Source organism: Narcine bancroftii, chromosome 8, assembly GCF_036971445.1.
Source record: "Narcine bancroftii isolate sNarBan1 chromosome 8, sNarBan1.hap1, whole genome shotgun sequence".
Classification (NCBI taxonomy): Eukaryota; Metazoa; Chordata; class Chondrichthyes; order Torpediniformes; family Narcinidae; genus Narcine; species Narcine bancroftii.
Window position 1 is genome coordinate 159,537,600 of NC_091476.1, and position 15,818 is coordinate 159,553,417.

The 15,818-nt window shown below is 38.8% G+C and overlaps 2 long non-coding RNA genes across 3 annotated transcripts in view; one reads left to right on the plus strand and one right to left on the minus strand.

Moving 5' to 3' along the window:
* LOC138741484 (uncharacterized) overlaps positions 1-3,250 on the plus strand; it is a 28,201-nt gene extending 24,951 nt beyond the window's left edge. For both annotated transcript variants that reach the window (XR_011343520.1, XR_011343519.1), the window contains exon 3: positions 762-3,250. This is a non-coding gene — a long non-coding RNA (uncharacterized lncRNA). The remainder of the gene's footprint in view (positions 1-761) is intronic.
* Positions 593-15,757, minus strand: LOC138741482 (uncharacterized). Its single transcript, XR_011343517.1, has 6 exons — positions 14,579-15,757; positions 8,686-8,720; positions 7,709-7,764; positions 6,727-6,789; positions 4,034-4,162; positions 593-812 (listed from the first exon to the last, which is right to left on the minus strand). It is a non-coding gene; the product is annotated as an uncharacterized lncRNA (long non-coding RNA).
* Between the last annotated feature and the right edge of the window lie 61 nt (positions 15,758-15,818).

The window sequence follows — 15,818 nt, forward strand, 5'->3', positions numbered from 1 at the left end:
TGATCTCGCCTCAAACCGTGCATCTTGGCGCCTCACAGTTCGGCGGGCAGCAACCTCCTTTGAAGAAGACCACAGAGCCCACCTCACTGACAAAAGACAAAGGAGGAAAAACCCAACACCCAACCCCAACCCACCAATTTTCCCCTGCAACCGCTGCAACCGTGTCCGCCTGTCCCGCATCGGACTTGTCAGCCACAAACGAGCCTGCAGCTGACGTGGACATTACCCCTCCATAAATCTTTGTCCGCGAAGCCAAGCCAAAGAAAAACTTTACCATAACATCTCAGCTCTTCAATTTAGGAATATATTTCCAACTAGGTACTAAAGCTCCACCATCACCTGTAGTCTGGATATTTTAATTCCATTAACTCTTCCACTGATATAGAAAAAAACACTAAAACAGTATCAGAAAATCTCACAGCAAAAGGTAGTAGGTAACTGTCCTGCTAATCACTAAGTTGGTCCAGGTTACATTCCAAATAGTTGCCAGCAGCTTCCCAGACAAGGAATTATTCACAACACAAGGGGGCTGGGATTATTTTTCTGTGGCAGTTCATAACTCAAAACACAGCAAAAAAAAACTTGCTTGTGAAATCAGTATTGTGAAATTTGTTTAAGAAGAAAGTTTTACTCATTTCCAAACTAGGGCCCTATCAAAGGGAAAACAGCCTCTTAGCATAAAGAAGTTGAATTTCACATGAAATTAATAGAGAAACTCAATTTTATTTATATGTGTGTATCCTTCTTGCATCTGTTACCAGGTCTGATCCTAGCATTCCCAAGAGCTAATCGACAAGAAGGAATCCCAGCAACTGCACAAACAAGAAGAGAGGGAGGAGTATTAATCAAACATGAGATAAATATTAACTCTTTTAATGCTGACCTCTCTGTTCTCCCTCCCCCATAAGATTCTGTTATAAAAACTCGAGCAAACTATGTGTGTACCAGCAAAAAGATTTGAAGGTTGTGCAATTCCACTTCGTATTTAAGAAGAGAGAAACATTTTAGATACTTTTCTCTGAAATTGTTTATGCTCTTTATACTATTTCTCAAACAACCAGATTGTGAACCTACGTTGATGAATATCACCCTTTCAAACTTAAACATTTATTTTTTTCCACCACTACTCCCAGTAGCTAGAATGTTCATCATCATGAAGAAGCAATTCAGCAAGAATTCATTCACAGAACAACCAAGACCAATACCAACAAATTATTAGGTCAGATTGGTGAAGCAGTTAGCTTGATGCTGTTACAGAGCCAATGGCCAGGGTTTGACTACAGCGCTGTCTGTAAGGAGTTTGTATGTTCTCCCCATGTCTGCTCCGGTTTCCACCCACCATTCAAAACATATCAGGGGTGTAGATCAATTGGGTGTAATTAGGCAGTACAGGCTCATGGGCCAAAAGAGCCTGTTATGGTGTTGTATGTCTGAATTAACATTGAAGAGAGCAAATGTATCAAAATATCATCACGTCCAGATTACTCCCAGAATACACATTTGAAACAACTTTGAAATTTATCACACTTCCTTCATCATCAACAGGTCAAAATTCTGAAGCCCCCTCCTCAATACTATTGAAATACCTTCATCACAAGGCATTGGGACTAAAAGAGGCAGCAAAGAACCATTTTCTCCTGGACTGTTGGGAATTGCCAATAAATGGTAGCCTTGCAGTAGAACCCACGTCCTGTGGGTTAACGAGTATAAAACAAGAAAACAAGCGTAATTAAACCAAAAAGAGTCTAAAATCAATTGAAAAGAAACACTTGTACTCAAGAAGAGGTGTGTAGGAAATTGTGCAACGCACAGAATTGAAAAATAAATTAAGGGAGCTCTAGACTTTGAATTTATCACAGAAGCAGAAAATTGAGAAACAGCAAAAGATACTGAGGGGATTTTGAGAATTTTTATTGAATCAGAAAGGGAATTTATAATCTTGAAGTAATTATCAATGAAAGTGGTGCAATAAAAAGGTTGACACTGGAGAGAAAATAATATTGAGGACAACACAGGGAGAAACGTTGGGGAAAGGGACAGAATGGATCACTCTATAAATATTTGGCCTTCTTTTGTGCTGTTAAGACTCCATGAAGATTGTTATACATTTGGATCCATGCGAACAGGAGTTGGGATCAGAAATACATTGGGGAACAATTGAATGAAGTTGAGATATAGCATTAATTAGGCTGAAATATTATAAATTGAATAAAAATTATTTTTAAAAATGAATCAAAACATAATAGTTATTTTAAAACACACTAAAGTTACATTCATGAATAAAAAAATATTAAAACGGAGTAAAAATAAAAATAAAACACCCAAACTACTTAGCTTTCAATCAGATTAGTGTCTCATCCCATCCTGAATCCACATACACTATACAGCATTAATTGAAAAAAAAAGAACAACATGCGAAATTCATAAAACTTCAAAGTATTGTACACTTAGTCAACCATCAAAGGGTGTGAAATCAAATTCCTGTCAAAAGGTTGTCAGCAGAGACCAGTGGTAGATTATATGGATCTGCCGCCTTGGATTTAATTGCTGCTCGGGGACCATTCACTTTCAGTTTTTGCAATATCATTCAAGCCTGGAGCTCAATTTCATGGAATCAGAAGAAGAATTACAGTACAGAGTCCATTTGGCCCATCATTGACATGCCAGCACCATACCAGAAAAACTCTAATTTAACCCACTTGCTTTTTTTCTGTAGTACTGCAAGTGTTTTTTTTAAACCTTGAAGGCCACAAAGAAAGTTGCCTCCACCATGTCTGCAGGCATTCCATCCTCCATTTCAATTCACAGGACCACAAAAGTTGAAGTGCATCTGGATGAATAGGATAGGGTTAAGTGTGAAGAGTGGCCTGATCACATACACTCCAGTTTACAAAAACATAAATGGGACTAAACTTTAACATAAAAGTGTAATAGGGAGTTCTGAATATCTATTTAGAATGAAGAAACAATATATCAAAATGAGTGGAGGGCATATTGGGATAAAGCCACTAATAGCTTACTCACAGGGTCAAAAAAAGGCTTCAAAAGGGAGAAAGTGTCAGATTACACAAGAATTTAAGTAATGGGTAAGACAAGGTTTATAAAGGTAGTTTAAAAATCTCCTATGTAGAACTGATAAGAGACTTCAATAAAAACCAGCAAAGAAATTTGTGTAGCATATGTACAGATAAACAGAAAATCTTTCTCTACATATCCTAAGACCAAATAAAAGAAGAAATTATCCATTAAACATGAGGAATTTGTTCGTGAGCACAATGCGGTAGGTGCATTATCTAATAGCAAGCATTAGCTGACAAAATGAGAAGAGCGAGGTTAGAAGTGAGATGTTTGCAGCCACATGCCCACATGCTAAGTTTGGAATCACGCAGAACTAAGTGCCAAATAGATTGTGGATAATGGTGGCGGATAAGGGACCAGCCCTCATAATCTTCAGCCCCATGTAGGTGACTATGGATGCATTTGCGGATATTTTCCAGAGATCACAGCAAAGAGAGCAGATCACAGTGGACTGGAAAATAACAAATTTAACTCCTGCCTTCAGAAGGTTAGGGATGAGCCATCTAATTTTAGACTCCCAAGTAAAATGTGAGAAACTTATTCACAACAATGCTAAGGGCAGTGTAGAAGAGACCACCTGGAAACACAGATCAATAGAATAAGAGAAAGAGTTGGTGAATATTCTGGATTTTGTATGGAATTCTCAGCCTTGTGAACAAGCGTAAGACATTGAACATTATCATTAAAAAGTGTTGCTGTTCAGGGTTCAATTCCATATATTAATATTTACTTGTGGAAAGAATATAATGCATAAAAGGAAAGTGAGAATGGGAAACCATTAACTCAATGGCTCATTCCACAGCTCTTTGATGGATCCTGGCTGTTCATCATTTTTATAAATGGAATCAGTTCAAAGTTGTCTATATATACAGATAACACTAAAATGGGAGCAGTGAGGAAAGATTACAGCCTAAAAGATTTGTGAGATGCTGATCCAGAATTTATGGTCACTGACCTCAAAGAAATTTTCTCATAAATATATTTTTTGATGTGAACTTCTCCTTATCAATTGCCACTGATCATTTCTGTCAATTCAAGTCGATCATCAATGTCTGGCAGCCAATTACATCAGAGTTCTCATAGCCTAGAAGGAAGTAGAATGCACAATTTACAAATTTGCTTCTTAAGGATTATTAAATGCAAATTATGAATGAATAAAATCACAAATTATTCTGCTAGAACCTGGAAATATATATTTTTTTTAAATTAAAGGTTTTAAATTCTTTAACATTGAAATATCAATGTAAGAGCATTAAATCATAGCTTTTTTTAGTCAAATACTTGACCAAATAGTGATTATGACTTAAGTATAAAATTAAAACCTTCTTTATATTAGTAATATTTTCAGGGTATCATATAGCAGAGCTAGTTCTTCATTAGTTTAGCTTAATATTAATTCAGGTGATTTGCCTCAATTCATCTGTAAACAGTACAGACTTTAAGGGAGCACTGAACCACACACTCAAAGTTTGTAGTTTCACATAAAACTCGGAAAGTTCAGAAATCTCAAAACTTCTGTCAGTTTCACTGTTATTGACAGTAATGTTGGTAATTCCATTTTCATTACTACATGAAAATCTGTGCAGAAAGCATGGGTTTGTGGGCAGAAAAATAACAAATTAAGTGAGGAAAATCTGGAAAAAGGACAAATGAACATGGAACAGGCATCCAATAGGAAAAAATAGAATGCACGAGGAGTAGGAAAATTATCTTGTAATATTTGAGTAGATATCTAACATTGTTAACGCTGATTTTGTCAGTCAACACCAAATAAAATTGCATAACAAAGGATGCAAGTTATAAACTGGAAGAGATGATTTCAAAATTGTATATTGCTTTGGTCAAATATTTCAGAAGTATCACATTTAATTTTGAGGTTGCTCAATTCAAAAGAGTTAAAATATTTTGAAGAAAGTTAGATGGAGTTTATCAAATGCTAAAGAGATTAAATGAGGTAGAAAAACTTTAAAAATGCAGATGCTGCATGTCTAAAATAAAACAGAAATCCGGACAGCACCTGTGGATAGAGAAAGGTCTCAATCTTTCAGATCCAAGACTTACTGAGAATGTTGCTTAACATGCTAAATGTTTCCAGCAATTTTTGATTTTATAATGATAAAAAGAGATGATCCAGCCTCGATGTTTTCTTCCTGGTTAAGACTTGTTGGATTTTTTTTTTATTAGGCAGTCAGAAGAAGGTAGATAAGCCAGGAAATAAAAGGGACAGTGGATAGATGGTGATGCAGAGATGAAGGGGAATTCTGACTTGAGAAGCTGGGATATATTTTTATGATTCAGTAATGATTGGGGTAGCATGGTTAGCGTAGTGTCAGTCCAACATTATTAGAGCACCATCGAATCCTGTCTGTAAGGAGTTTGTGTGTTCTCCCCATGTCTGTGTGGGTTTTCTCTGGGTGCTCTGGTTTAACTCCATTGTCCAAAACATATGGGATCATTGGATGTAACTGGGCAGCACCGGGTCACAGGTCGGAAGGGGCTGATATTGTACTGCATGTCTAATTTTTTTAAATTAAAAACTTGGAAAAATAGATGTTTCATAATTAGCACTGATGGTAAAAATTAAAATAAATAAGCAAGTCAGTGAATGGGCAATCTAAATTTATTTTCCAAAAGAAAAATGTGTGAATTACAACTGAGTAGGAAATTGTAACCTGATGGACTCTTATCTTTTGAAAGAATTAACCATTATTATACTTACAAATAATATTTCACTGGAATGGGAGCCAAAAATGTGAATGAACAAGCCATTTGGATCAACGTGAAAATCTAAGAAAAAAACTACTGATGGTGGAAATATCAAACAAAAACAGGAATTGCTGGAAACCTCTGTGAGAAGAGGCAAAAACTGCTTCTGATTCTGTTCTGATGGCTCTGTTTTTCTTCCCCAGATGCTGCTTGACCAGCAGTGCATTTCCAACATTTTCTGGTTTTGTTTTAAATTGTAGTTGTAAGGATTCCCCCTGCCCAAAATATACTTTTTACTTGGCATAATGGTGAAATTGTTCTTATATATAAAAATATCAACACATTACTGTGGCATTGGTCTGATTGATCATTTATCATTCAGAAGCTGGTGAATACATAAGAATACTTCAATACATGAGTGTCATCAAAATGAACTTCTAGGCTTATGTTGTGATTGTTTAGATGTCTGAATTGGCAAATGTTCTCTAATTGCTGCTTTCAGGAAATTAGCCAGTGGGTGATGTGATTTAGCACAGTTTATTCAGGTAAATTGATGATTCATAATCTTAGTATTTGACTTGAAATAAGCAGGTTTCAGTGTAAAAGCTCAGGAACCAGAAACATTCAGTGTGATTTATTGACTTCCACTGGCATTGATTGTACTCCTCTAACTGCATACAAGGTTCCCTATGTTTTTCACATACCATAATCATTTTATGCAAAGATAACAGATACATACACAATTGTATAATTCTGAGAAAACCTTGATGTCCTAAATGTACTTTCTTAACTCAATGCTAATTGGATAATTTTCACAAATTCCAGTGTGACAAAACAGAAGGTGGTTGTTAAACTATCAGATTTAAATTTCATTTTTTTGTAATGCAATAAATGAAACCACAGTTAGTTGTGTAGGAGGAATGCTTACTGAACAATCCGTACCAGTGAGAGAGAGCACAAATTTCATCAGAAAACTGGCTTTGAAAAGCATTCTCCTTCTAAACCCTGGAAAAGTAAATACAAAATTGTAGTGAGAAAGGCAGGCAAGAGGAATGTCACACAGCAGCAAAAGGAACACATGTAAACACCAAAACTGTTCTTTAAATGAATCATATTTAGATATTTATGGTTTAATTGCACTTCTTACTTTGGGGTGTTTTAAAAGGCACGGAAAAAAAAATTCCCAGACACTCTCCATTTGTAGCCCTGGTTCTTAATATGATATCAAATCAGAAGTTTTGTCACAAGCTTTGACAATACTTATGCAAATATAAAATGCTTTGATGTGACGGACTACTTTGCCCACACTACTTTACTGCATCCTTATATAAAGAAGTAATTTCAGCTTACGCTGCTTAGGAAATATGAAAAAAAAAGCATGAAAAGAGAAGACACTCATAACACTGGACAACAAATATTTTGCTTCCAAAACACTTTTGAGTGTATTTTATGGATTCTGGGAAGCTGATCACCAAAATCATCTTAATTTTATTTCCTATCATGGGTTTTTTTTCAGATATAACCTATTTTTGTGATTTCCTGTGATATTTCTTTTGTCTATTTCAACCATACAAAACTATGAAGTGCAACATGTCATTGAACATTCATTTTCTGCATTTGCGCTTGGACATCTTCCCTGCTGTTCCCGGTGCAGTCAGTGCTGAACATGGTGAAAGGTTTCATCAGGACATTATGACCATGGAAGAGTGGTATCTGGGCACCTGGAATGCATCAATGCTGGATAACTATAGTTGGACACTGACACATTGCTGAGTACAAATGAAAATCGGGGACAAAACACTTTTAGATCAGTTACACTAACTCAATGATTCAGCATCATTGCGTGGTTAGACATGCTAAATTCAATAAAAGTTTATTTAATGTTTTTCCATCTTCCTAAGTGATACAATAAATTTGAAATTACCTTTATGTTCAGCTTGGTTGTTTTCATATTCCCGAATTTTCTTTCATGAAACAAACCTTTTGAAAAAATTTGTTATCCAGTGTAATTAGCAAACATTATGACAAGTGATATGAAGATCATTTAAGTCTGCTAATAGATATTATGATAGTTAATCACTGTTCATCTGAACTATTTCCTGATTATCTGAGAGCTCACTGCCTGCTCCATCTGAGGCAATCATGACTAAAGGAGGGTGATAAAGAAGAATATTACGAGGCTGGTTAAAATTTTCACTCATGTGGGCAATAAGTAGGTAGTCAAACCTAAACTATAAACAAAAGCTATCTACATACCCAGAAAATTCCAATTTAAGACCATAGTCAAATATTAAAGCCTGTAACCTTCAGGTAAATCATTGCTATAAATGAAAAATAGTTCATTAAACAGACTCTTTAAAAAATATGAATATAATATGTTTACCAAAAAATAACAATTGGCCATAAAATACTTGGGACGTACTGAGGTAACAAAATATACTATAAACTGCTTCCTTGCTTTTCCCCTCCACACCACCCCCCCACACCCCTTTCTCTCTCTCCTTCTCTTTCATCCCTTTTTCTCTTCCTTACTCACTTCCCCTTATCCTTCCTTCCTTCACTCCCATTCTTTGATTTTTTTTCCCTCATTTCCCCTCATCCCTTCATACTCTCTTCAGGCATTATTTTTGTGTGTGTATGTGACGATCGCTGCATAGATTCCAAGAACAGTTAAAAAAAGATAATACATGTTAAAACACAGCAATCTGTGGATAGTGAAGGTAACCTCACAAGGACGAGAGATATCTGGACAAAAGTGGAAATCCTTCTGTTCAATGCATCAAAGCAACACTTATTAGGCACTTATCCATCCATCACTTATCCATTGATTAATCTTCTAAATGAACTCTTTCTCTTGGCATTTCAGTTCCCAACACCAGCAAAGAGCTTCGAACTACCTACCTTGTATTTCCAACACCCTTACGGCCATAGCCATCCTGCAGAGAAAAAGGAAAATGTCACATTATCCTTGTATCTTTTTCCCATCACTTTACATATGTAAAATATTAATCCTCTTGCCACATCTTACTTTAGACTTTCTGCCATCCATTGTGTATTCATTTTATTTCTCAAGACACACAGAAATCAGAGTCACTTCGTTGAAAGTGAGATCTTCGTGTTTGTTTTTCCTCCTTTGATAAAATTTGAATCTTAAGTTTCCCAACAACATTAAAATAGTTGAATGAAATTTCACAGGAAGAACCACTGAAGGAACAGGTCATGCTGTCAGATAGCTTTAGCATTACACTTTGCAATGATACATTTACCTTTCTAATGTTGTTTTGTTAATTAAATCTCTATTCTAATTAACAATATATGCTGTATAAAACAACCAACTGAAAAACCTCACAAAGATAAGCATATACAGAGCCGTTGTCATACCCACACTCCTGTTCGGCTCCGAATTATGGATCCTCTACCGGCATCACCTACGGCTCCTAGAATGCTTCCACCAGCGTTGTCTCCGCTCCATCCTCAACATTCATTGGAGCGACTTCATCCCTAACATCAAAGTACTCGAGATGGCAGAGGCCGACAGCATCGAATCCACACTGTTGAAGATCCAACTGCGCTGGGTGGGTCTCGTCTCCAGAATGATGGACCATCGCCTTCACAAGATCATGTTATATGGCGAGCTCTCCACTGGCCATCGTGTCAGAGGTGCGCCAAAGAAGAGGTACAAGGACTGCCTAAAGAAATCTCTTGGTGCCTGCCACATTGACCACCGCCAGTGGGCTGATATCGCCTCAAACCGTGCATCTTGGCGCCTCACAGTTCGGCGGGCAGCAACCTCCTTTGAAGGAGACCGCAGAGCCCACCTCACTGACAAAAGACAAAGGAGGAAAAACCCAACACTCAACCCCAACCAACCAATTTTCAACTGCAACCGCTGCAACCGTGTCTGCCTGTCCCGCATCGGACTTGTCAGCCACAAACGAGCCTGCAGCTGACGTGGACATTTACCCACTCCATAAATCTTCGTCCGCGAAGCCAAGCCAAAGAAAAAAAAGAAGAGCAGACAATATCTTGAAAGTATCATGAAGATTAGCCAGCTTCAAAACTAGAACAAGTCGTTTGAAAAATGATCAAACACTTTCTGAGTAGTTTTACATGTTTCATACTGTTCCCCACTGACATCTCTGCGTTGCACTTTGTCACAATTTAAGAATGTTAGGTCACTGTTTAATCATGAGATGAGGACTTTAAGTCTGAATGCAGCATTAGTATCATTGTGGAGTGTTGGACTAAAATATTAATGTATCTAGCTTCTGCAGGGAATCACAATCAATTCTCTATTCCTATCATGCATTTTATAGAAAATAATAGGGCAGCATGGATAGCATAGCAGTTAGCGCAACTCTATTACAGCCACAGCAACCAGGGTTCGAATCCAGCACTGTCTATAAAGAGTTGGTGCGTTCTCCCTGTGTCCTCTGGGTGCTCTGGTTTCCTCTCACCCTTCAAAATGTACCAAGGAGGTCAATCGGGGAATTTGGTTGGCACAGGTTATTGGGCTGGAAGGATCTGTTACTGTGCTGTGTGTCTAAATTTAAATATAAAATATGAAAATTAATAATATTCAGCAGACAATAATATTGTCTGAATATTTTTCTCTAATTTGTCCACAATTGGGAAAGCACCTGGATTCTCAGCTCATCCAAAATCTAGCAGTTTGGGTTTTCTTGCAGGATGTGCCACTTGATCTTTGGAATTTACTCTACAACAAATTTTAGTTGGAATATCACTTTGATGCACCAAATGAGGCACCATGAGTCACTTATCATGCCAAAGATTATGTTTAAGTTGACTTGTAATTTAAGCTGACTTGTGGTTTCAGAAAAGACAGTATTGTGAGATTGAAAAGACAGCCAAAAATAAAACATCTTTTTTCCTTCTTGCAACATTTACTTTGCTAATTTAGTTTTGATTCTCCCCTTCCCACAACATGTAGGCTCTCTTCTTTTTTTAACTGAAGGCAAAAGTAATCACCTTGCCAAAAAAATGGTCCTTACCTTCTAAAAATGGTCATGGAAGAGATCCAGATGGGCTCCTCAGACCATTTCTCAATGGGAACAACTTTCATTTCATTGTCTCTTCCAGAGCCAGTGGCTTATTCCCTTAATTTTACGATAATAATTTCTTATCTATATCATTTGATAATGTTTTGATGCATTATGTCATAAAATAGCATATTAATATATTTTATTAATTGAGATTTGATATTTTTTCTGACCATTTCCCAATAAATATTGTAATTACTGGTAACAAAAATATATCTTTGCAATTCTATCTTTGCAAGTCCCATTTTTCCATGGCAAACCATCTTGAGTTTTATTATTAGTATTGTACACAGAAAAACAAAAGTTTTTTTTTGCTCAAACACCTTTTGAATGATGAGATAAAATGTGCTAACAATCTTTCCCAAACAGCATTTGAGCTTGATGGTTATAATTAAAGAGGTGAGTGTGAAAAGAGGATCATCTAACAATGGAGAGTAAATGAAACAAGTGTAAAACAGCGTTTACACCTATCTCCTGACACATTTTATCACACATGGAAAGGGGAGTGGTGTCCTTCTTAATGTGCCTCTTGAAATCAATGCCAAAACCAACACTTTTAACATTAAGAGGGTCAAAATTTGCCCTGTGACTAACTTCCAGTGGTTGAAAGGAATGGAACTCCTGTTCCTTTAATATGTAAAAGTCTTCAGTGATTAGATTAAGAGATGAATAGAAGGTTTTAAGTTGGTTAAGATTAGTTTTTAAATCTATAGTAAACACATTTTTTCTCAACAATTACATTGAGGGATTCTGTGAGATAGAAAATGAAATATAAATGTAATTGTAGAAATCAATTCAAAAACTGAAAGTTTATTTATTAGTGTTCAGGCATGTACATTTTCTCACCAGGCTCTTATCGCATATCAGATGTATACTTTCTAGAATGATATATTCTTCCTGATTACATAATTCCTTCTCCATTAACAATGGCGTGAAGCAAGGCTGTGTTCTCGCACCAACCCTCTTTTCAATCTTCTTCAGCATGATGCTGAACCAAGCCATGAAAGACCCCAACAATGAAGACGCTGTTTACATCCGGTACCGCACGGATGGCAGTCTCTTCAATCTGAGGCGCCTGCAAGCTCACACCAAGACACAAGAGAAACTTGTCCGTGAACTACTCTTTGCAGATGATGCCGCTTTAGTTGCCCATTCAGAGCCAGCTCTTCAGCGCTTGACGTCCTGCTTTGCGGAAACTGCCAAAATGTTTGGCCTGGAAGTCAGCCTGAAGAAAACTGAGGTCCTCCATCAGCCAGCTCCCCACCATGACTACCAGCCCCCCCACATCTCCATCGGGCACACAAAACTCAAAACGGTCAACCAGTTTACCTATCTCGGCTGCACCATTTCATCAGATGCAAGGATCGACAATGAGATAGACAACAGACTCGCCAAGGCAAATAGCGCCTTTGGAAGACTACACAAAAGAGTCTGGAAAAACAACCAACTGAAAAACCTCACAAAGATAAGCGTATACAGAGCCGTTGTCATACCCACACTCCTGTTCGGCTCCGAATCATGGGTCCTCTACCGGCACCACCTACGGCTCCTAGAACGCTTCCACCAGCGTTGTCTCCGCTCCATCCTCAACATCCATTGGAGCGCTCACACCCCTAACGTCGAGGTACTCGAGATGGCAGAGGTCGACAGCATCGAGTCCACGCTGCTGAAGATCCAGCTGCGCTGGATGGGTCACGTCTCCAGAATGGAGGACCATCGCCTTCCCAAGATCGTATTATATGGCGAGCTCTCCACTGGCCACCGTGACAGAGGTGCACCAAAGAAAAGGTACAAGGACTGCCTAAAGAAATCTCTTGGTGCCTGCCACATTGACCACCGCCAGTGGGCTGATAACGCCTCAAACCGTGCATCTTGGCGCCTCACAGTTTGGCGGGCAGCAGCCTCCTTTGAAGAAGACCGCAGAGCCCACCTCACTGACAAAAGGCAAAGGAGGAAAAACCCAACACCCAACCCCAACCAACCAATTTTCCCTTGCAACCGCTGCAATCGTGTCTGCCTGTCCCGCATCGGACTGGTCAGCCACAAACGAGCCTGCAGCTGACGTGGACTTTTTACCCCCTCCATAAATCTTCGTCCGCGAAGCCAAGCCAAAGACATAATAAATAGAATGGCTCTGTTGTAGAACAGAGAGTCCAAGGGGGACGAGTACAAAGATCACTGAAAATGGCAACTGCGGTGCTGAAGAAGACATTTGGTACCCTTAACTTCAATGGTCAGAGCAATTAATACAAGAGTTGGGACATCATGTTACAACTGTACAAGATGTTGATGAGATCACATGTCTGTGCAGTTCAGGACATCAATAGCCTGGAAAGTTGCAAAAAGCATTCAGTAGCACATTACAGGGCTGGTGGGCTTGAGTTATAAAGAGGCTGGATTGGCTGGGATTTTTTTTTCCTTGGAGGTGGCCTTATAAAGGTATGCAAAATCATGAGGTGCACAGATAAGATGAATGGTCACAATCTTTTACCCAAGATAGGGAAGTCTGATTCTAGAGTTCATAGATTTTATGTGTGAGGGAAAAATTGAAAGGGGAACTGAGAAGGAACATTTCCACACAGAGGATTGTGGGTATGCTGAATGAGCTGCCAGATGAAGTAGTTGATGTGGGTACAACTACAATGCTTAAAAGACATTTGAACAAGTACAGGTGTGGGAATGGTTTAGAGCAGTGGTTTTCAAACATTTCTCTTTCCATTCAGATACACCACCTTAAGCCAACCCTATGCCATAGGTGCTCTGTGATTAGTAAGGGATTGCTTAGGGTGTTATGTGAGTGGAAAGGAAAAGTTTGAAAACCACTGGTTTGGAGAGATATGACCAATGCTGACAAGTGGGGCCAGGTCAGGTAGGCAACTTGTTCAGCATGGATGAATTGGGCTGAATGGCCTGCTTCTGAGCTGTACAACTCTATGATTCTATTAATCTTCATAACAGTAAGTGTAGATGCATCATATCCAAAGGCTGTTGAGCAGAAAGTTAAGATTATCTGATGCATTAACCTTCCATCTTTGTTTTGCAATGGCCAGTTTGGCAATTGATGAACCGTATCCTATACAAGAGATGAAATCGATCCTTTACAATCCAGGTCAGACTCTGAATTCCTTGTATGTCAACAGCATCCGATTATTTAAATGTGATGTTAAGTGTAGCAACAAAATATATATATATATATCTATATATATATAGATATATATATATGCAAGATTGTATCAATAATGTGCATTGGGTAAATCCTTTTTATTGTAGTATAGACCATCTTAGGCTTTGGTGTTACTGCATTGCATTTGACAACAATAGATATTTCCTCAAAGCACAGTTTAGATCAGTAGGTTAAAGGTCATTTTGGACTAATCCAAAGACTTGTTCGGATAAGAATCACCACAGATTTGGAGCTGGACTGCCTTGTTCAGTAGTCGTGAACAGTTTAAACAATGATTTTGAGACAGGAGGCCATTCAGGCCAGTAACCCCGTGGCAGCTCCTACTAGCACAATCTAACATGAAACCCGTTACCTACTCTCTCTCTCTCTCTCCCCTCCCCCAATGACCCACCAGTCAGAAGTAATATTTCCTCACCACCTGTTTAATCTCTTGTCAATGTATAAACAAGAACGTTCCTTAAACGTCACCATAATTCCCCTTTCTCTTCTTGTGACCATCACCTCGAAATCTCACGTTTTCCTTCCATGACCTTCTATGGCACAAACTGACCTGATGAAACTGTGCAGAGTGTCCTGGGGTTTTTTGCCTCCTCTTTAACGGGATGTCGAAAACTGCATTTATTTGGGTGTTTATCGGAATCGTTTTCCCTGAAGTAAAGACAGAATATTGTTCGCTTCTGTGGCCATCTCCGTGAGCTTCAGTCGAGTTGTTCGTTTGCATGGGAGAAAGAAAGATACTGCGTGAACGTAAATGACCACGGTTCACCTACTGTATTCCAAACCGGAATGCATTGAAGACATCACTTTGGAAATCCTCAGAATGGTTTACACGGTGTTGGCTTCGATTGCATGGTTTTGTGAAATGGCTTTCACTTGATACCAAGGACGGTTAATCCTGCTACTCTGAGAATTAAAATCTTCATCGATGGAGATTGCAGATCGCCAAGCAAACGCTTTGAAGTTGGATCGTGTCAATTTGTTATCAGCCACTTTACACTTTGATTAATGACATAATATTTTCCCTCTCCTGGCCGGGGGCGTAAATCTCTGCTGGATATTTCTTTCATGTACCATTAGGCGGGGGAGGGGGCGGAGTGGGGGATAGGGTTCGACGTAGCCTGAACATGCAGTCATGTTCCCAGCTCAATGTTACCCCCCGTGCGATGTGTTGGCATGTGTCCTGAGCTCTACCGTCAAGCAGCGTGACTTTGCCCACCGCATTCTTGCTCACTTGGCATCGAGCGACCTTATCAAGTATATTCCTTCAAAACGAGATATGATCAAGTCTGCTTTTTGGGCTTTGCATGGAATCAGGATTTCCGAATTCTCAATGCTCTAACACGCTGGTTTCCTTAATCCGGTTATTGCCACGTGGAATAAAAGTGCAGTCACAGAAGGCGGATTATGAAAGAATGGTCTATGTAACTACAGAGAAAGAGAAAATAGAGTTTTAAAGGTTAGTAGTGAGTGAAAGTAAGAATTTACAGCCTGAATTTGGGCACTTCTTTCTTGAAATCATGATTTATAATTAGAACTTGGCTCCTGATTAATAAATAAAGAATATTGACAAGCCTCTCCGTCCTCCTGTTGAATCGGCCGCTTCTCACAGGGGACATGGAGGTCAGGCGAGCACTCCCGCACCTGGAGCGCAGTTTGCCTGGGTCCTCGGTGGCCGGAGACTCTGGCAAAGTGAAAAGAGAATAAAGCCCGCCCCGGGGAGGTGAGAGTAGGCTGGGGCTGGAAGAGTTAAGAGGCAGACTAACAGCGAGATACAGTCACTGGGAGACGCT